This window comes from Urtica dioica, chromosome 11 (genome assembly GCF_054948205.1).
Source record: "Urtica dioica subsp. dioica isolate 48M chromosome 11, U.dioica_male_clone48M_v1_H2, whole genome shotgun sequence".
In the NCBI taxonomy this organism is placed as follows: domain Eukaryota; kingdom Viridiplantae; phylum Streptophyta; class Magnoliopsida; order Rosales; family Urticaceae; genus Urtica; species Urtica dioica.
The window spans coordinates 717,819-739,109 of record NC_142766.1 but is presented as its reverse complement, the minus strand read 5'-3'; the positions used below and the strand labels follow the sequence as shown (position 1 = coordinate 739,109).

The 21,291-nt window shown below is 47.5% G+C and overlaps 1 pseudogene; it reads left to right on the top strand.

Annotated features, from left to right (window-relative positions):
* The window catches only part of LOC149380608 (uncharacterized), a 29,228-nt pseudogene extending 9,317 nt beyond the window's left edge, over nt 1-19,911 (top strand).
* Nucleotides 19,912-21,291: the final 1,380 nt, after the last annotated feature.

Genomic DNA, 21,291 nt, shown 5'->3' with positions numbered 1-21,291 from the left:
GGATATACAAGAAGAAAAAGGGTCTCGATGGAAACGTCGAGACGTTCAAAGCACGACTAGTGGCTAAGGGTTATACCCAACAAGAAGGGATTGACTATGAAGAAACCTTCTCGCCAGTTGCGATGCTTAAATCCATACGCATACTTCTATCCATAGCTGCTGCTCTCGACTATGAGATCTGGCAAATGGATGTCAAGACGGCCTTCCTGAATGGCAATCTTGATGAGCGTATTTATATGGCTCAACCAGATGGTTTCGTGGAAGAAGGTCAAGAGACCAAGGTTTGTGAGTTACTTAAGTCCATTTATGGACTAAAGCAAGCTTCTAGGTCATGGAATATTATATTCGATGAAACTGTGAAAAGCTTCGGCTTTGAACAGTCAATAGATGAACCTTGTGTTTACAAGTTAATACACGAAGGCAAAGTTGTGTTTCTGGTTAGCAAAGCAATTCGACATGAAGGATCTAGGAGAAGCCACGTACATTCTGGGGATCCAAATCTTTTGAGATCGGAAAAACCGGACCCTGTCACTCTCTCAAGCATCTTACATTGATAAGGTAATGGATCGCTTCTCGATGCAAGACTCCAAGAAGGGCCAAACACCCTTTAGGCATGGAGTCTCACACTCTAAGGACTAGTCTCCCAAGACTGCACAAGAGATTGAAGACATGAGGAAAATTTCTTACGCATCTGCCGTAGGAAGCCTCATGTATGCTATGCTCTGCACTAGACCTAATATATGTTTCGACGTTGGCGTAGTTAGCCGTTTCCAATCCAACCCTGAACCCGAGCACTGGATTGCTGTTAAGCATGTTCTTAAGTATCTTCGAAGAACTAGGAACTTGATGCTTACATACTCAGGTACTGACCTGACTATGACGGGACATACCGACTTCGATTTTCAAGCGGATAAGGATTCCACGAAATCCACTTCGGGATCTGTGTTCATCCTTAATGGTGGAGCTGTTGTGTGGAGGAGTATTAAGCAATCTTGCATTGCTGACTCCACAATGGAAGCAGAATATGTGGCTGCTTGTGAAGCATCCAAAGAGGCTACATGGCTTAGAAAATTCCTTAAGTATTTGGAAGTTGTTCCAAACGTCGACGAGCCCATGACCCTTTATTGTGATAATAGTGGGGCTGTCGCTAACTCAAAGGAACCTCGAAGCCATAACCGCTCTAAACATATTGAGAGGAAATACCATTTGATTCGAGAGATCGTGCATCGCGGAGACGTGGAAGTGAAGAAGATCTCAACGGTGGACAACCTAGCAGATCCATTCACCAAGGCCCTAACGAACAAGGTCTTCGACCAACATCGAGAGGGATTAGGCATGAAGGACTACACACATCTTCTTTGAGTCAAGTGGGAGTTTGTTGTCAATGGTGCCCACAAGTAGAGTTGTAGTCTTTATTTTGTACATTTGATGTAATAAAGTCTCAGAAGACTCTTGCTTGTAATTGCTTATTCATTAATAAAAAGTTGAAACGTTTGTTATCGACCGGTCCCGGCCCGGTAAAGCGATGACGGCTGTGATAGCGGCCATCCTAGAACTCCCCCGACGCACGACCGACTCAGAGCCGGCGCTCGCCACACGGCCAACTCCGAGCCGGCCCTCGCCACACGGCCGACTCAGAGCCGGCCCTCGCCACACGGCCGACTCAGAGCCGGACCTCGCCACACGGCCGACTCAGAGCCGGCCCTCGCCACACGGCCGACTCAGAGCCGGCCCTCGCCACACGACCGACTCAGAGCCGACCCTCGCCACACGGCCGACTCAGAGCCGGCCCTCGCCACACGGCCGGCTCAGAGCCGGCCCTCGGCCAAGGGGATGCTCAAAACGCCCCTTGGTCGCCTATAAATACCGGGGTCCCTCCCCTGGTCCAGGTAATCCGAATTTGAGTACTAAAATGCTGTCGAACTCGTACCTCGCTCGTTTCTCTCAAGTCTCGGCCTCTAAACACCTAAACCCTCTACATTCTACCTCAACCCTACTAATGTTGAGCGTTGGAGAGGTAAACAGAGGCAATCCCTCTGTTTTCCCTTTGTAGTTCACGTGTTCTCTACTACTTTTCAGGTACCGAGACGAGGTGAACTTCATCCACAGCTAAGGGACGACTTTGAATACCAAGTCCGACACGCTCGAGCCGGAGTGAGACCACTTGGTCTGGCGTTGGGTCTAACCAGTTTGGGCTCCTAAATAGTTGTCCGAAAACGAGCGACAACATTTTGGCGCTAGAAGGAGGGGGCCACCGACCTTAGCACGCTCTCCCTTCCATTCCTCACTCTCCCTACACCTACGACTCTCGAAAGATGAGTCACATTCCCACTGCCTCCGCGGGCACTCGAGCGACGAGCTCGAGGTACGGTCTCCGTAGCCTCGCACACTGTCTTGAAGGGCAACCTCGTGATAACGAGAGCCAGCCCCAAGACCCGGTGAGAGACCCCGAGGCCGCGCTCCGAGAGGACACGACTCGGCGGCTCACGGAGCTCCTAGACCGTCCCGGCGTCGACGGCACACTCATCGCCAACCTCCTCGGCTACGACGTCGAGGATCGGTCCGCCTAAGACGACTCCAACCCTGACTACGTGGGGGAATCAAGGATCGATGAGGCAACTCCTAGCCTCGCCCATTCACGGCCCGAGAGGTCCAATGGTGCTTTGGCCGGGCCGTCGCACCCGGCGCGACAACAGGCACAGTCACACTCCCGGGGACTCGCCCCCTCGATTTTAAGAGGCGGCCGGACACGGCCCCTCACTGAGGAGAGAGCGACTCTGGTGGACGATGGGGCCGATAGCCGAAGCGCTCACCGGACGGTCCGACCAAGGGCGACCTCGCCCCGCCACGCGCCAAGTGTAGACCTTAGAGAGCGCTTGACGGCGCAGAGAAACTCCCGGGGGGAGGATCTCCGCCAGAGGCTCAACTCTCGGAGGGACGCGCTCCCCGCCACAACTCTCGGCCGACCTCAGGCCAATGTCGGGGACCAAGCGTCCAACGAGCGCCGACAAGCGACTCCCGTGGCCCCGGCGGTCAGCCTTGCTAACGGGCTTGACATGGTCACGATGATTCAGAGCCTCCAAAACAAAATCATCGAGATGAGGGAATCGGGGAGGCAAAGGCCGTATGGAGGGATCGAGGAGTCATACTCTCCCTTCGCCGCTCAAATCCTCGCGCAACCTTGCGTGGGGAACTTCAAACTGCCGTCCATCCCTCCCTATGACAGACATATGGACCCAAACTTCCACATTCAACACTACGAGACGTGGATGACAATGCAAGGACAGACGGACGCCACCGTCTGTCAAGCCTTCAGCCTGACCCTTACAGGGTCGGGATTTGAGTGGTTCCAGAGTTTGAGACCGGGAAGCATCCCGTCCTTCTGGGCCTTGCGAGAGGCTTTCCTGGCTCGTTTCGCCACTCTCGTGGCGCAAAAGAAGTCGAAGACTCACCTCCTCTCCATCCAACAAGGGAGAGACGAGACGTTGAGACAATACTGTTGGAATTGATCTAGGGTTTAAGAAAAAGATTAAACGCTTCGGGAAGCGGCGGAATTTTAAAAAATTTCTTTTCAAGTAAAAACAGTTTTTACTAACCTAGACAAAGAAGCAAGTACATGTAATTAACAACCAATATGAGCTAAGAGTTTACTAACCTTTCTTGAAGCTTGAACTTTGAAGAAGCTTTTGGAAAGTTTGCAACGCTCGTCTCCCCTCGCAGCACGTCTCTCTTCCTTTCCTCGGCACCTCGAGCAACCACGATAGTTTCTATCACTAAATCACTCGAAATAAAAGGAATCAGTGAGTGGGCACTTTTAAACACTACGACTTAAGAACGAGTCTTGAAGTCGCAGAGCTAAACACTAGGTCGAGTGAGGACCTAGGTGGCAAAACAAGAAAAATCGAAAATAAACTAGAAAGAGAGAGAGAGAGGAGTTCGGCTACCACAAGGTCTAGAGAGAGAAGCTCTCAATCTCTAACTTATGTGGAATGAATAAAATGAGGGGAATGAGGGTCCTATTTATAGGAGAAGGGTTGACCTTGGAAATAAGTAGTTTCCTCTTATTTTCCAAGTCTTTATGAGCAACCCTTTATTTCCCATTCCTATCCAAGTCACACGGCCACATAAGCCTTCATGACACCTTGGATTTGTTTCCTCTTTTATTTTTCTTCTCCCTTGACTTGTCTTGGCCGAAGTTGTGCTTTCCTTCTAGAGGAAATTTGTTTCCTCTTTTTCTTTTGGCAAGTATCTTCATACATTAATGCACAAAAGGAACTCTCTTTCTCTTTGGGTATTGGGCGCCTATTATACTCTAGAAAGGCCTTCTAGAAGCTTTTCCATTTGTTCATGACAACATGAAAAAGGCCCATTAAGAATTTTCAATAAAATTCTTATGAAATGAAATTAATCCACAAGGCCCAATAAGACTAGTATTGGCCGAGTGATGCATGTCATCAAATGACCTTGTCAAAAAATTTATTGACATTCATTTCATCATATGTCTCAAAAGACAAAAATACCCTTTTGACAATTTTCGTTCTTGTTTTGACTTAGCTTCCAGTTTAACTATTCCTATTGATGTGATTCGTGACAGTGACCTCATGGACCCAAATGAACAAAGCTTGAGCTAAACACTTGGACTCAAAAGTTCACAAACCTTTTCCAAGTTTAGCTTAATGCCAACTGACTCCACTAAAGAGCTGACACTGAAAATCTCTCGGTTCAAATGAATTTGTTTTCTACTCAAGACTTCGACCTAATTATAATGAGCGGATCCACTGAATATTATCTATGCTACCCTTCATGAATATCATCAGCTAGTCGGGATTTACTAAATTACCATTTTACCCTTCTAGTTGTTATTTCCTCAACTCCTTTGTCGCTTGTGAATAAGTTAGAAACAATGTATTGATGAGGAGCTAACAAGTCACATTGTTTCATCCAAAAGAGTCAGGACTCAATTTGGACACTGGCCAGTTCATTTATTCACACTCCAAGGAACAAAGCATGAGGTGACATACATTGCATTTCAGCAATCTTGTACATGAATTCCATATCTATGAGAACTTCACAAAGTTACTCATGACATACTCACAACTTAGTACTTCACCAATAGGCCCTGTTCGGAATCACATAGTGAGTCCGAACTCTGACTTTCTCAAATGAGAATACTAAGGTGTGAAATGGCATGTCTCATTTCAGGATTAAGGTAAGCATGATGCAATTCATACATAGTGACTTCGAGACATAAGAGGTTAAATGGTTTGTTCTTATCTTGTCTCTAGAAGTGCACTGGTCAATTCAGTACCTTCGGAAGATACCTAGAAGAACTATAGAGTCTCCAACTCTCAATGCCTCATAACCAGACATCATAGATTCTTCTAACAATCATACTGAGGTCAATAGTCCTTTGACCCTTAGATTGCGAATATATCGTTTTAAGCAAACTACGAAGAGTTTGTTCATGCAAATCTACATTTGTCTCTTCGTAAGTTGTTTAGTTTGTTTATGGACTAAAAGACTATGGTTTTATCATAAAGCTTCAGACAAGGAAGATTGAATGAACGTTTCAACTTTTTATTAATGAATAAGCAATTACAAGCAAGAGTCTTCGTAAGACTATATGACATCAAATGTACATAAATACACACTACAACTCTTCTTGTGGGCACCATTGACAACAAACTCCCACTTGACTCAAAGAAGATGTGAGTAGTCCTACATGCCTAATCCCTCTCGAAGTTGGTCGAAGACCATGTTCGCTAGGGCCTTGGTGAATAGATCTACCAGAGATCTACTTCACCTCCACGTCTCCGCGTTGCGCGATCTCTCGAATCAAATGGTATTTCCTCTCAATATGCTTAGAGCGCTTATGGCTTCTAGGTTCCTTTGAGTTAGCGATAGCCCCACTATTATCACAATAAAGGGTCATGGGCTCGTCGACGTTTGGAACAACTTCCAAATACTTAAGGAATTTTCTAAGCCATACAGCCTCTTTGGATGCTTCACAAGCAGCCACATATTCTGCTTCCATTGTGGAGTCAGCAATGCAAGATTGCTTAATACTTCTCCACACAACAGCTCCACCATTAAGGATGAACACAGATCCCGAAGTGGATTTCCTGGAATCCTTATCTGCTTGAAAATCGGAGTCGGTATATCCCGTCATAGTCAGGTCAGTACCTGAGTATGTAAGCATCAAGTTCCTAGTTCTTCGAAGATACTTAAGAACATGCTTAACAGCAATCCAGTGCTCGGGTCCAGGGTTGGATTGGAAACGGCTAACTACGCCAACGGCGAAACATATATCAGGTCTAGTGCAAAGCATTGCATACATGAGGCTTCCTACGGCAGAGGCGTAAGGAATCTTCCTCATGTCTTCAATCTCTTGTGCAGTCTTGGGAGACTGGTCCTTAGAGAGTGAAACTCCATGCCTAAAGGGTGTTTGACCCTTCTTGGAGTCTTGCATCGAGAAGCGATCCATCACCTTATCAATATAAAATGCTAGAGAGAGTGACAGGGTCCGGTTTTTCCTATCTCGAAAGATTTGGATCCCCAGAATGTATGCGGCTTCTCCTAGATCCTTCATATCGAATTGCTTTGCCAGCCAGACCTTAACCTCAGATAACTTACCCACGTCATTACCAATGAGTAGTATATCATCGACATATAGTACCAAAAACACAACTTTGCTTTCGTGTATTAACTTGTAAACACAAGGCTCATCTATTGACTGTTCAAGGCCCAAGCTTTTTATAGTTTCATCGAATCTAATATTCCATGACCTAGATGCTTGCTTTAATCCATAAATGGACTTAAGCAACTCACAAACCTTGGTCTCTTGACCTTTTTCCACGAAACCGTCTGGTTGAGCTATGTAAATGCGCTCGTCAAGATTGCCATTCAGAAAGGCTGTCTTGACATCCATTTGCCAGATCTCATAGTCGAGAGCTGCAGCTATGGATAGGAGTATGCGGATGGATTTAAGCATCGCGACTGGCGAGAAGGTTTCTTCATAGTCAATCCCTTCTTGTTGGGTATAACCCTTCGCCACAAGTCGTGCTTTGAACGTCTCGACGTTCCCATCAGGACCCTTTTTCTTCTTGTATATCCACTTACACCCTACGGGTTTAATCCCTTCAGGGAGGTCTACAAGTTTCCAGACATTGTTGACATACATCGAGTGCATTTCAACTTTCATGGCGTCAAGCCAAACGTTTGAGTCAGCACAAGCCATCGCTTGGCTGTAGGAAACAGGATCATCCATGTCAGAGACGGCTACAAGAGAGTCTCCATAAGACATGTACCTGTCAGGCTTTTGAGTAGCCCTCCCACTACGTCTAAGTACTACTTGACGAGATTCTGATGAGTTAGGTTGTGTTTCAGTTGGGGTAAGAACAGTTCTTACAGATGAGGTAGAAGCTTCCTCACCCAACTTTTCTTCAAGCACAATTTTGCTTCTAGGTTTTGCATCCTTCATAAAGTCCTCCTCGAGGAAACGAGCATTCGTGCTAACGAAAGTCTTATCGTCCTCGGGACTATAGAAAGTAAAACCTTTGGTTTCCTTTAGATATCCCACAAACAGGCACAATTCTGACCTACTAGCCAACTTGCTAGTCTTTTGCCTCAGCACGTGTGCAGGGCAACCCCAAATTCGGATGCGGCCAAGATTCACTTTACGGCCAGTCCATCATTCATAAGGAGTACCAGGAACCGTTTTAGACGGAACTTGGTTCAGAATGTAAGCGGCTGTTTCGAGGGCATATCCCCAAAAGGAAAGCGGGAGTGATGAGTAACTCATCATTGATCTAACCATCTCCATACGAGTTCGGTTTCTTCTCTCTAACACTCCGTTTTGTTGAGGTGTGCCAGGTGCGGTAAGCTGAGAAGCGATACCTTCTTCTTTAAGAAAGTCATCGAACTCTCCAGACATATACTCACCACCTCTATCAGATCGAAGGGTTTTGATCACTTTGCCAGTTTGCTTTTCCACTAAAGCCCTAAAGACCTTAAATACGTTAAAGGTCTCGGATTTGTGTTTAAGCAAATAGACAAACCCATATCGCGAGTAATCATCGGTGAAGATAACGAAGTATTCGTATCCTCCACGTGCCTGTTGGCTGAGCGGACCACATACATCAGAATGTATTAGTTCCAGCAACTCAGTGGCTCTTCGACCCTTATCGGAGAAAGGTCGCTTAGTCATTTTTCCTTCTATGCAGGATTCACAAGTAGGTAGTGAACCTATTGCAGAGTCTTGGAATGGACCGTCCCTCACAAGTCTCTTAATCCTATCTAGACTGATATGACCAAGTCTCAAGTGCCACAGGTATGTTGATTTTGTTAGATCGGAGGATTCAGAAAGTTTGATCCTCTTTGTCTCCCTAATTAGATCATTATCTATTTCGGTGTCTAAAAGAGAAGATTTAGTGGGATAGATGTAAAAAAGAGAATTCTTCATACATGCATCAGTGACAAAAGAATTATCAGGAAACGAAATATGAATTCCATTCTTAATGAACTTTAAACAATAATCTTGCTCAAGAAGACGAGCAACAGATATTAAGTTCTTCCCAAAGGTAGGAACAAAATAAACATTATTCAAGTTTAAAGTGCGGTCTTCAAAAGACAGCGTCACGGATCCCACAGCCTTCGCAGACACCAGGCTCCCATCACCCCATTTAAAACAGAACTCGCCTTCCTCTAAGCTTTTGGTTTTCTTAAAACCATTTAAGGAACAACAAATATGGTTAGTAGCAGCGGAGTCAAGAATCCACGTTGATACATTATCAGCTACTAAGCATGCTTCGGTAACTAGTACAATACTATGTTCCTTTGCTTTGAGATTGGTAGGACAGTTCTTTTTATCGGCCTTGTGAGGTCTCTTCTTAGTTCCAGAGGCGGAGGCTTTTTGCTCAGTAGCATATGCCTCTCCTTGATTCCTCTTTCTCTTAGTGAGACCTACAGCAGTGTGAAGTTCCTCCATAAGCTTGGTAACAGTGTACTCTAGCTTGTTAATGGAGTAGTTCATCTTGGAGGTATCAAGAGATGTAGGGGGAGTTTCTAAGATCATATCTATGACATTCTTCCCATCAATCTCAGATCCTAGGATTTCCATTTTACTCAGATGACTAATGATCAATATCATAAAGTTTCCAATAGGAGTCCTAGCCTTCATGCGACAGTTCATAAACTGTCGGACTGCTTTTTACCTTGCTTGACGCCTTTGCCCTCCAAACATCTCATGGAGATTGGTGAGCATGTCGGCGGCAGTCTCGATGTCACGATGTTGTTGTTGCAACACATTGTTCATTGATGCTAAGATATAGCACCTCACAATCTAATCGGAGCAGAGCAAGGCCGCCAAGGCGTCTTTGTCCTCTTGACTTGAATCATTATTCGTCAGAGGAGGACATGGGGTGGTGAGTACCCATTTGTGCTTGGTAAGGACTATGTCGTGGTTATGTTTCGAATCTACGTAGTTTTTGTTTTCGAGTTTGTTCGAGGAAAGGATGATCGAGGGATGTTTGAGAGACATGTCGCTTATTTAAGTTGAAACAAGTTTATGATTAGTCTTTGGTTTAGGATTTAAGTTTTATTAAGACTTTTATAAAATCCAAAGGTGTTATAAACCAAACGATAATTTACTCCCTCAAGAGAAGGCCGCAAAAAATCTCCTTTTATAAGTAAATGACACATCATTAATGCTAAGCCAAGATGACAATACATCTATTTTGACTAGCCACCTTTTAAATTGGTTTGATCACTCATATCCTTTCGCAGAGCCTCAAGGGAGGATTACTAGGGATTGAGCCTAAGTGTGCAACCAACCACTTAGTCCAAAAGATCAACTTTGAAAAACAATCCCCCAAGGGGAGGCCTTGCCATCATCGTCTCACTCTCGGACGTAGCCCATTGAGCAATGATCGAAGCAATAACGCCTTGGAGTACTCCCATTTAAGTGAGGGTCGCAAGAGCGGCTCTTAGTCCCACGTTAATTGCTTCTTTCATTAGTGTTGGGGATCGTGGGTTACAAACAACAAGTATAACCCTCCCACTTAGTTTTTGGAGTTGGTTCATCGACTCTTATAAGTTCGGAAACAAATTTCCTAGTTAGAGAGTGACAGAGCGGACAACTAGAAGAGAATCCTAGATCGACATGTTCAGAGTAGTATTAGTGCATAAAGGCACAAGGTACATACTCGATCTTTTCCTAGTTTCTATTTCGGGAAAGTGTGTGAGGGAAGTGTGAACTTCAACTCACTCGAACACTTGAAAGTTTGAGATTACACATCTTTTTATTTTTCGACTTGTCTACAAGGAGACCTCCCACTCAAATTTTCAAGAGCATATAGATTTTGAACATATGTGATATAGATATAGTTTTGAAAACATTTTGAAAACTGATTTGATTTGGGTGACAAAATATTTTCAAGTTTGAAAGTGAAAACGGTTTTTCAAAATTCAAACTAGTTTTTGAAAAAAAAAACAATTTCAATTAAACTTTCAAAAATAAAAACATTTTAATCTTACACATCATGTTTATAATCATATGAAAAACATTTTTTCTCAAGAAAATTTTCTCATTAGAGTTCTATAACTCATGGTAGTGGGGTTTGAAAATCCGGATTTCTAAAAAAAACTGGAGTTTCAGACAGCCGCGCACCTCGGAGTAAAATCGCCATATCTGGCGGCTCCGATGTCCTTTTGAGCCGAAACCGGTGGCATTGGACAGAGGACAGACAGAGCTTTAATTTGATTCAAGAATCATTAAATTTAGATTTCTTAGGAGAGAGTTATGCCACTTTTAATGCGGGTTTACTCCAGCTCGAAGAAAAAGAAATAATTAAAACTTTGGTCCTTTTTAGGTGCGAAAAAGAATCGAGTGTAACGGAACGTTTTATGAAGGTTGTTAAAGCTTTTATTTGTGTTTTATTAGCAGGGTAATAACAAGGCATAAAATAAATAACAACAAGCATAAAACGATTCAAGTAAAAATAAGAAACTAGCAAGACAATATAACTAGTCACAAAATTTTACTCGAAATTTCTCAAACCTTTAAAACACGTTTTTCAATATAAAAAATTAAAAACTTTTAGAACTGATTCTAATGTGTTTTAAAAACATCCCAAACTCATAGAAAATCAACATGCTTTTTAATTTAGAGACAAGAGCAATAAATTAAAAAAAAATCTAAGATAACAATTCTAACTTGTCACAAAATTAGTAAACTTTCGAAAACGATTTTCAAGCTCATATTTTTAAATACATGTACATGCTAATCTTTGACCATAGCTCTGATACCATTTGTTGGAATTGATCTAGGGTTTAAGAAAAAGATTAAACGCTTCGGGAAGCGGCGGAATTTTAAAAAATTTCTTTTCAAGTAAAAACAGTTTTTACTAACCTAGACAAAGAAGCAAGTACATGTAATTAAAAACCAATATGAGCTAAGAGTTTACTAACCTTTCTTGAAGCTTGAACTTTGAAGAAGCTTTTGGAAAGTTTGCAACGCTCGTCTCCCCTCGCAGCACGTCTCTCTTCCTTTCCTCGGCACCTCGAGCAACCACGATAGTTTCTATCACTAAATCACTCGAAATAAAAGGAATCAGTGAGTGGGCACTTTTAAACACTACGACTTAAGAACGAGTCTTGAAGTCGCAGAGCTAAACACTAGGTCGAGTGAGGACCTAGGTGCCAAAACAAGAAAAATCGAAAATAAACTAGAAAGAGAGAGAGAGAGGAGTTCGGCCACCACAAGGTCTAGAGAGAGAAGCTCTCAATCTCTAACTTATGTGGAATGAATAAAATGAGGGGAATGAGGGTCCTATTTATAGGAGAAGGGTTGGCCTTGGAAAGAAGTAGTTTCCTCTTATTTTCCAAGTCTTTATGAGCAACCCTTTATTTCCCATTCCTATCCAAGTCACACGGCCACATAAGCCTTCATGACACCTTGGATTTGTTTCCTCTTTTATTTTTGTTCTCCCTTGACTTGTCTTGGCCGAAGTTGTGCTTTTCTTCTAGAGGAAATTTGTTTCCTCTTTTTCTTTTGGCAAGTATCTTCATACATTAATGCACAAAAGGAACTCTCTTTCTCTTTGGGTATTGGGCGCCTATTATACTCTAGAAAGGCCTTCTAGAAGCTTTTCCATTTGTTCATGACAACATGAAAAATGCCCATTAAGAATTTTCAATAAAATTCTTATGAAATGAAATTAATCCACAAGGCCCAATAAGACTAGTATTGGCCGAGTGATGCATGTCATCAAATGACCTTGTCAAAAAATTTATTGACATTCATTTCATCATATGTCTCAAAAGACAAAAATACCCTTTTGACAATTTTCGTTCTTGTTTTGACTTAGCTTCCAGTTTAACTATTCCTATCGATGTGATTCGTGACAGTGACCTCATGGACCCAAATGAACAAAGCTTGAGCTAAACACTTGGACTCAAAAGTTCACAAACCTTTTCCAAGTTTAGCTTAATGCCAACTGACTCCACTAAAGAGCTGACACTGAAAATCTCTCGGTTCAAATGAATTTGTTTTCTACTCAAGAATTCGACCTAATTATAATGAGCGGATCCACTGAGTATTATCTATGCTACCCTTCATGAATGTCATCAGCTAGTCGGGATTTACTAAATTACCATTTTACCCTTCTAGCTGTTATTTCCTCAACTCCTTTGTCGCTTGTGAATAAGTTAGAAACAATGTATTGACAAGGAGCTAACAAGTCACATTGTTTCATCCAAAAGAGTCAGGACTCAATTTGGACACTGGCCAGTTCATTTATTCACACTCCAAGGAACAAAGCATGAGGTGACATACATTGCATTTCAGCAATCTTGTACATGAATTCCATATCTATGAGAACTTCACAAAGTTACTCATGACATACTCACAACTTAGTACTACACCAATAGGCCCTGTTCGGAATCACATAGTGAGTCCGAACTCTGACTTTCTCAAATGAGAATACTAAGGTGTGAAATGGCATGTCTCATTTCAGGATTAAGGTAAGCATGATGCAATTCATACATAGTGACTTCGAGACATAAGAGGTTAAATGGTTTGTTCTTATCTTGTCTCTAGAAGTGCACTAGTCAATTCAGTACCTTCGGAAGATACCTAGAAGAACTATAGAGTCTCCAACTCTCAATGCCTCATAACCAGACATCATAGATTCTTCTAACAATCATACTGAGGTCAATAGTCCTTTGACCCTTAGATTGCGAATATATCGTTTTAAGCAAACTACGAAGAGTTTGTTCATGCAAATCTACATTTGTCTCTTCGTAAGTTGTGTAGTTTGTTTATGGACTAAAAGACTATGGTTTTATCATAAAGCTTCAGACAAGGAAGATTGAATGAACGTTTCAAATTTTTATTAATGAATAAGCAATTACAAGCAAGAGTCTTCGTAAGACTATATGACATCAAATGTACATAAATACACACTACAACTCTTCTTGTGGGCACCATTGACAACAAATACCTCGCCCACTTCACCGGGGAATCTTACAAGGTCGAAGGGTTCGACGACAAGGACGCCATCACGACGATCACCGAGGGAGTTTGCACGAGCGACTTCCTCAAGTCTATTGTTTGAAAGGTCCCGCGAGACATGGCGGAGCTAATGTCGAGAGCCCGCACGTACATGGGAATCGAGGACTATCTCGATGGCCGAGATGGCCGAAAGTCTGGGGGACAGGGTAGTCGCTGTCGCGATGACCAGGATGGAGATCGTCCCGACCCTTGAAAGAGGAGGAACAAGGGAGGCCAGGCCCTTAACAGTCGCTCCCTCCTCGGGCCGAGACCACCGCATATCGATAGCTTCTGAAAGTTCTCGACATTTACCCCCCTGAATACTCCGCAAGAGCGGATCCTGGCTCTGCACCGTGACAAGCTAGGAAGTCCAACTCCTCTCATGAAGGATCCCGCGAAGAGGGATCGAAGAAAGTTCTGTGAATACCACCAAGATCACGGGCATCTGACGTCCGAATGTTACCAACTCAAGCGTTAGATCGAGGCCCTGATTCAAGATGGGAAGTTGAAAGAATATGTCCTGAGAACGGTCGGGACAGCCGCGGCGCACGAAGAACGTCCGCGGCAAGAAAGGAAGGGTCCGGCGACGGTGACCGTTACGGACCGAGCGGCAATTGAAGAACCGGAGAGCTCACAACTGCACATCGTGGGCTCGATCATGGGCGGCCCGGAGTTCGGAGACTCGGCCATGCAAAGGAAGAAGTACGTGCGTGAAGTTTCCAACGGGAAAATAGCGCACTACATCAACCACACGTACGAGGCTCCTCCTCCGACCCCATTCGAGTCCATGTTCTTCATTGGCCAAGAGGCAGCATGAGTCCTCCACCCACACAACGACGCGATAGTCATCTCAGCCCCGGTAGCCAACAACTTCGTCCGGAGAATCCTAATCGACAATGGAAGCCCCGCCGATATAATCTTCAAGTCGGCACTGGACAAGATGAAGCTATCCGGGATGAGACCGACCCCAATCTCGACTCCACTCTTCGGCTTCTCCGGGGAGAGGGTCACGACGGAGGGAACCATCGACCTCCCGGTAACCTTCGGGACACCGGGGGGGGGGGGGGGGCTCGAGGTCACCCACATCGTGTCGTTCCTGGTCGTGGACTAACCCTCTGCTTACAACATCATAATCGGCCGCCCGACCCTCAATCGATTGAAGGCCATTACGCCCACTTACCACCTGATGATGAAATTCCCGACTGATAAGGGAATAGCCATGATGTTGGGAGACCAATTGATGGCAAGAATGTGCTACATCCAAGGCGTGGACGGGAAAGAAAAGGGAAAGATGGTGAGCACCGTCTTCCAGCTCGGGGACAAGCTCCCATGCAAGATAGAGGAATGAGGCACCTTCGGAGAGCTGGACCAAAGGGACGATGTCGAGCGTCGAAAGGTGGAGACACCGGACGACCTCGTTCCCGTCGTGTTGGACGACGCCAAGCCTGACCAAGTAATCAAGGTAGGTTCCCAACTCCCGTCCGAGGTTCGTACCCAGCTCGCCGCCTTCCTCCGCGAGTTCAAAGATGTCTTTGCGTGGACACACGCCGACATGCCGGGGATCGACCCCGAGATAATGGTTCACCGTCTTAACGACGACAAGAGAGTGGCTAAGCGCGTTCAACCGCGATGGGCGTTCAGCAGAGAGAGGTACCAAGCCATTGGTGAAGAGGTTGACAAACTTCTCGCCGCCGACTTCATCATGGAGGCGGAGCACCCCAAGTGGGTGTCCAATATGGTGATGGTCAAGAAGCCAAACAGGAAGTGGCGGATCTGTATCGACGACAAAGATTTCAACAAAGCCTGCCCGAAAGACAGCTTCCCTCTCCCGAGGATCGAGCAACTTATGGACGCCACGGTGGGCCACGAGTTGTTGAGCTTCATGGACGCCTACTCAGGCTACAATCAGATCCGCATGCACGAGCCGGATCAGATCAAGACCACCTTTGTTACGAACCACGGACTCTACTGCTACAAGGTCATGCCCTTTGGCCTCAAAAGCGCGGGAGCAACGTATCAAAGGCTGGTGAATCGAATGTTCACCAATCAAATTGGAAAAACTATGGAGGTCTACGTGGATGATATGCTCGTCAAAAGCCTTAAGGTCTGCGACCACTTTCGAGACCTTAGGGAGATGTTCAAATTCTTACGGCGCTATAAAATGAAGCTCAATCCAAATAAGTGTGCTTTTGGGGTTGAGTCTGGAAAATTTCTGGGCTACATGGTGAGCCGCCGCTGGATTGAGGCGAATCCCGAGAAGATTAGGGCGATCTTAGAGATGAGGTCGCCACAGAAGGTGAAAGAAGTACATAGTTTGACGGTAAGGATCGCCGCCCTGACGCGATTCGTCTCCAAGGAAACCGATAAGTGCCAACCGTTTTTCAAGGCACTGAAGAAGATCGACGGATTTGTGTGGACTGAGGAGTGTGAAGAGGCGTTTCGTGAAATGAAGGCCTACTTCAGCTCCCCCCCGTTCCTCGCAAAACCGAAGGATGGCGAAACCTTGTATGTCTAACTCGCGGTTTCCGATAGGGCCGTGAGCGCAGTTCTCGTACGCGAAGAAGACAAGGTAAAATGGCCGGTCTACTACGTTAGCAAGGCGCTCCTCAACGTCGAGACCCGATACCCATAAATCGAGAGATTGTCCCTCGCCCTTGTCGTGAGTGCGAGGAAACTTCGGCCCTACTTCCAAGCGCACCCCATCGTGGTACGCACGGGACATCCCATCTAGAAGGCCCTGCAAAAAGGGACCTCCTCTCGAATGGCCATATGGTCCCATGAGCTGGGCGAGTACGGGGTCGAGTTCCAACCGAGAACCGCCATCAAGGGCCAAGCCCTCGCCGACTTCATAGCCAAATTCACAAGCGCACCCTCGACTGACGAAGGCGACAAAGGCAACGAGGACATGAAAGACAAGGAGAACGACCACAACGAGTCGTCGAAGAAGAGGACCAACAGCCCGATAGGGCCGGTTTGGGACTTGCACGTAGATGGCGCGTCAAACGCCCGGGAGGCTGGCGCCGGCGTTGTGCTCAAAAATCCCGATAGGGAAAAACTGAGATACGCCTTGTGGTTCGAGTTCAAGGCTTCCAACAACGAGGCAGAGTACGAGGCTCTGATCGTTGGCTTGGAACTGGCAAACAAGCTGGGCGTCCAAAACCTGCGCATTCACTGTGACTCGCAGTTGATTGTGAACCAGGTTAAGGGTGACTACGCCGCCAAAGAGCCAAACATGATTGCGTACTTGTCTAAGACCCAAAAGAATCTAGAGGCCTTGTCGTGGTTCGAGGTAGTCCAAGTTCCCCGAGAGGTGAACATCAACGCCGACGCCCTGGCACGCCTTGCGTCCGGGATATATGAGGAGGGAGCGGGCAACGTCCCGATAGAAGTGTTGACCCGACCCTACGTCTTAAGAGGCAACGTAGGGGTAGTTGACGGGACTCCGCCTCCCTCATGGATGACGCCGCTCGTGGAATTCCTTAAGCGAGGAGTCGTCCCCAAAGACAAAGAAGAGGCCAGAATGCTGAGAAGCTTGGCGCCGAAATACACGATGAGGGAAGACAACTTGTTCAAGAGAGGCTACTCCATGCCCCTCCTCCGTTGCTTGAACGAAGTCGAGGCGAAGAAAGCGCTCCACGAAGTGCACGAAGGGGTGTGCGGAAACCATGCCGCCGGACAATCTATGGCATTGAAGCTCCTAAGGCTCGGATATTTTTGGCCTACCTTGAAAAAGGACTCCCACGAGTGGGCCAAAAAATGCGACAAATGTCAAAGGTTCGCCCACATCCCGCGCCAAGCGCCGGCCCCATTACGCCCGATCATTGTGCCATGACCCTTCGCGAAATGGGGAATCGACCTCATCGGTGAGCTACCCATGGCCCCAAGGCAATACAAGCATGTGATCCTGGCGATCGACTATTTCACGAAGTGGGTAGAGGCCGAACCGCTGGCGAAGATCACCGAGGCGAACACGACGAGCTTCATCTAGAAGAACGTTGTCTGCCGCTTCGGGATCCCCACGTCGATTGTGACCCGCAACGGAAAGCAATTTGACAACGCGCGCCTCCGAGACATGTGCGAACAATTGGGCATTAGCAAGACTTTCTCTTCTCCCCGCCATCCGCAGGCCAACGGCCAAGTCGAGGCGTACAACAAGACGATCAAAGAGAACCTGAAGAAGAAGCTGGAAGAAAGAAAATGGGCTTGGGCCGACGAGCTTCCCATGGTCTTGTGGGCGTACCGAACCACCGCGCGAAATGCGACCGGCAAAACCCCTTTCGCTCTCGCGTTCGGCGTCGAGGCCGTGGTACCTGTCGAGACCAAGCTGCCAACCTTGCGCATCGAGGAGTATGAAGAAGCCGCCAACGACGACGCAGTCAGGCTCGAGTTGGACCTCATAGACGAGAAGAGGGCGGACGCACTCTCCCGCCTCGCCGCACAAAAGAGAAAGGTCGAGAAGTACTACAACTCCAAGATCAAGCTGTGGAAGTTCGCCGACGGAAGCCTCGTACTTAGAAGGGTGTTCCAAAACACCAAGGTGCAAGGTGTGGGAGTTCTGGGCCCCACCTGGGAAGGCCAGTACCGTGTGCGCCGAGCCATCCACAACGGCACGTACGAGCTCGAAAACCTAGAGGGACTCGTATTCACGCATCCGTGGAACGCGGAGCACCTGCGGCAATACTACCAATAGAAGCCCGTTCCCGCTTGCCCTATGTTTTGTTATTTTCATCTTATTTTCGATTTTAGCAAAAAACAATTTCAAGTTTCAAGTAAAGCCAACGGCTTGGGAATGCAATTTTTAACTATGTTGACATGATAATTGAATTACATTTCATCTCAAAACCTTTATCCTATGATGTTATAATTTCTAGTCTCATCTACGAGTACACAAGAAACTCGGGGGGCTAATAAAGGTAACAGGTACACACTTTTCGCGCAACGCACTCGCACGAGTCCACGTTTCGCACAACGAGAGGTAGCGAAATGTCGGCAAATCGGATCCGGCACTGGACCTCCGACGCCTGGCACACCGGCATTGGTTGATCACGTCCGGGCACCGGATCGCTTATCTTGGCAGCCCACCCGTAACACGATGTGCATACCGACAGGTATCACACTCGCTGGGAACCGCGCTCGCCTCAGGCCCGTTCCGGCGCACAACACGCACGCCGATAGGTAGCGTACGCGCCGACAATTGGGCGCGATAGTCGTTCAGCTCGCACACGCCGATAGACAGTGAGTCACAAATAAACGGTGAAGACTCGCATTCGCTCAAAGAAAATGGTCTAGCCAGCGTCCGCGGAAAACCTCGCCGCCAGGTGCGGCGCTAAGCCATGCAAATCGGTTACGCTAGATATAGTAAGCCGGGTTCGTAAGACACGTACTAATCAGATTGTGCGAATCGATTACGCTAAACATAGCAAGTCGAGAAAATAAGACGCATAACAGATCAAAAAAGCTTTAACCAAAGCAAACAATGTTGCACAAACAACCCAACGAGAAAATATGAGAATACGACAAATGTCAAACGAAAGAAAAACACAGCGAGTATCTTAAAGAAAACACAATACAAGCGCTAAACAGGTGCGCAAAAAACCAAGGAAAAGTTGGCTACTCTGAGCCGAAGTCGATCTGCTCGTCATCATCCTCGGGGCGAGGGGCGCCAGACCCGCCGATGGCTTCTCCGTCAAATGGGCGGTTCGTCGACTGGGCGGCCTCTACGGGGACTTGGGGACGCGGGTCGTCCTTATGCGGCTCATCATCCAAAGAGGAAACATGGCGTCAAAGAAGGAAAAGGTGGTCCCGCGAGACGCGTTCTCCTTCGCGGTCGCGTCTCGGACCCGTATGGCCGCCTCGTAACGAGCCACCTCCAACGTGAGGTCCCAGTTATCCTCCAATTCCGTCTTGGATCGCACAGCGTCGTCTTTCTCCTCGACGAGGGTCTGCACCTTCGCCCGTAAAGAATCCCTCTCCCTCTCGGTCTTGACCTGGGAGATCTCGCTCGCCAATAGTTGAGCGTGGACGATGCTCAGCTCCTCGTCACGGCTTGAAAGTGCCGCCTGGAGCTTCTTCGTCTCCCCTAAGAAGGTGTCGGCCGCCTGCTCCGCCTTCACCCGGGACGCCTGCTCGGGTACGCGAAGCGATTTCTCGGCCACCGATTCCTCGCGGGCTCGCTTCAGCTCCTCCTCGAGTGCTTGGAACTCTCGGGCGGTACGGACCCCCGCTAGAGCGGCAGCGTGGTCGGCCGCCGCACTCTCCTTGTCCTTCTCGATAATCTGCATGCGCCGCAACAGGTCCCAGAGAATGCGGTCACTTCGTTCTTGGCGTGCGAGCATCTATGGGGACAGGTGGTATACGCATAATCGGAATAAACATAAAGCTTACACATGAGACGAGCGAGCGAATCATACCTTTCGGGCGTCGCCGATCACGTGTTGGAAATGCTCAAGGTCGCTCGTCGTCAGCAGACCCTTGAAATCCCACAGAGAGGTTTCAAGGATCCCTCGGGAGCACTGGTCCCTCAGCTCCGCCGCCTCCGCTAGGAGCATCGAATCCATGCTATCCGGCACCGCCGATGTATGGGCAAGCTTGTGGCCGGAAGGTGAACCAAAGGAGGTCGACGACGACGGTCGCTTGTTGGAAGAAATCGCCTCGTTCCTCACCCACGTTGGCGATCCCCCATGACGAGCTTCAACTCGGGAGCGAGCCACGGCCGCGGCATCGACGGTAGGTCCCACCCTCGGCACTCGTGCGCGCGATCGATGTCGAACCATGGTATCTGCAAAAGAGAAAAGGCGTCAGTCGGTTAGAACACATCAATAAGCATAAGACAATAAAACATGCAATAACGCAAAAACATGTGTATGGCTAGTACCCCCCGCGTCGGGGGGAGGGGCGGACGAACCCCCCGCCTCTGATTCAGGCTCCTCCGCAACCCCCGCGTCGAGGTCGGAACACAGAGGAGCGTCTTCGCCAAGCACGAACCACCCAGTCCTCGCCATTAGGTATGGGGACTCGAAGAGCGATCCTTGCCGCCTCCACTCCGGGACCACTCTGATCACCGCGTCAAGCTCGGAGCCCTCGATATCGCCCACGGGTGAAAAGTCGGCCACGGGGCCGAAGGTGAGGGGCGCGACCCCGAAAGCCGACTCGGACACCCACACCCAATGGTATCTGTGCTTCGAAGTAACCTTGGTGATGATAGCGAGGCGCTTTCGATGCGATGCCAGGTAGGAGCCCGGCTTCCTGGGCACCCTTCGCACCATCATGAGGTCCTGAATATCGTCCGCAGTAACGGCCCTCTTCTTTGCTCGATAAAGCATCATGTGACAGGCCGCAACCGCTCGGTAAAAGGATGGGGACATCTGCGAAGCGTGTACCCCTAATCGAACCAACAACTCCTGGACAACCGGTTGGAAGGGCAATCTCAATCCTCCGTGAAGACTCGCCTCGTGAATCGCAGCGTACCCCTTTCGCGGGCGAGTCGGGAGGTCGTCGGGTAGTGGTCATAAGATTGACACAGACTACGGGATGCTGTAGCGTTTCCTCAAGCTCATGAAGCTAGTGATCGAGAGCGAACTCGGGACGTCGACGCCCGTGCTGTCAAGGTCGTCACGTATGGCTGACTCTCCGATCGGGAAGGCTGAGGCCCGCGTTTCCTCCCGCGCAGTCGAGGAAAGCGTCGCGGCGGGTGTGACGTGACGGCACGACGAATCGCTCGAGCGCTCGACGTCTTGGGCATT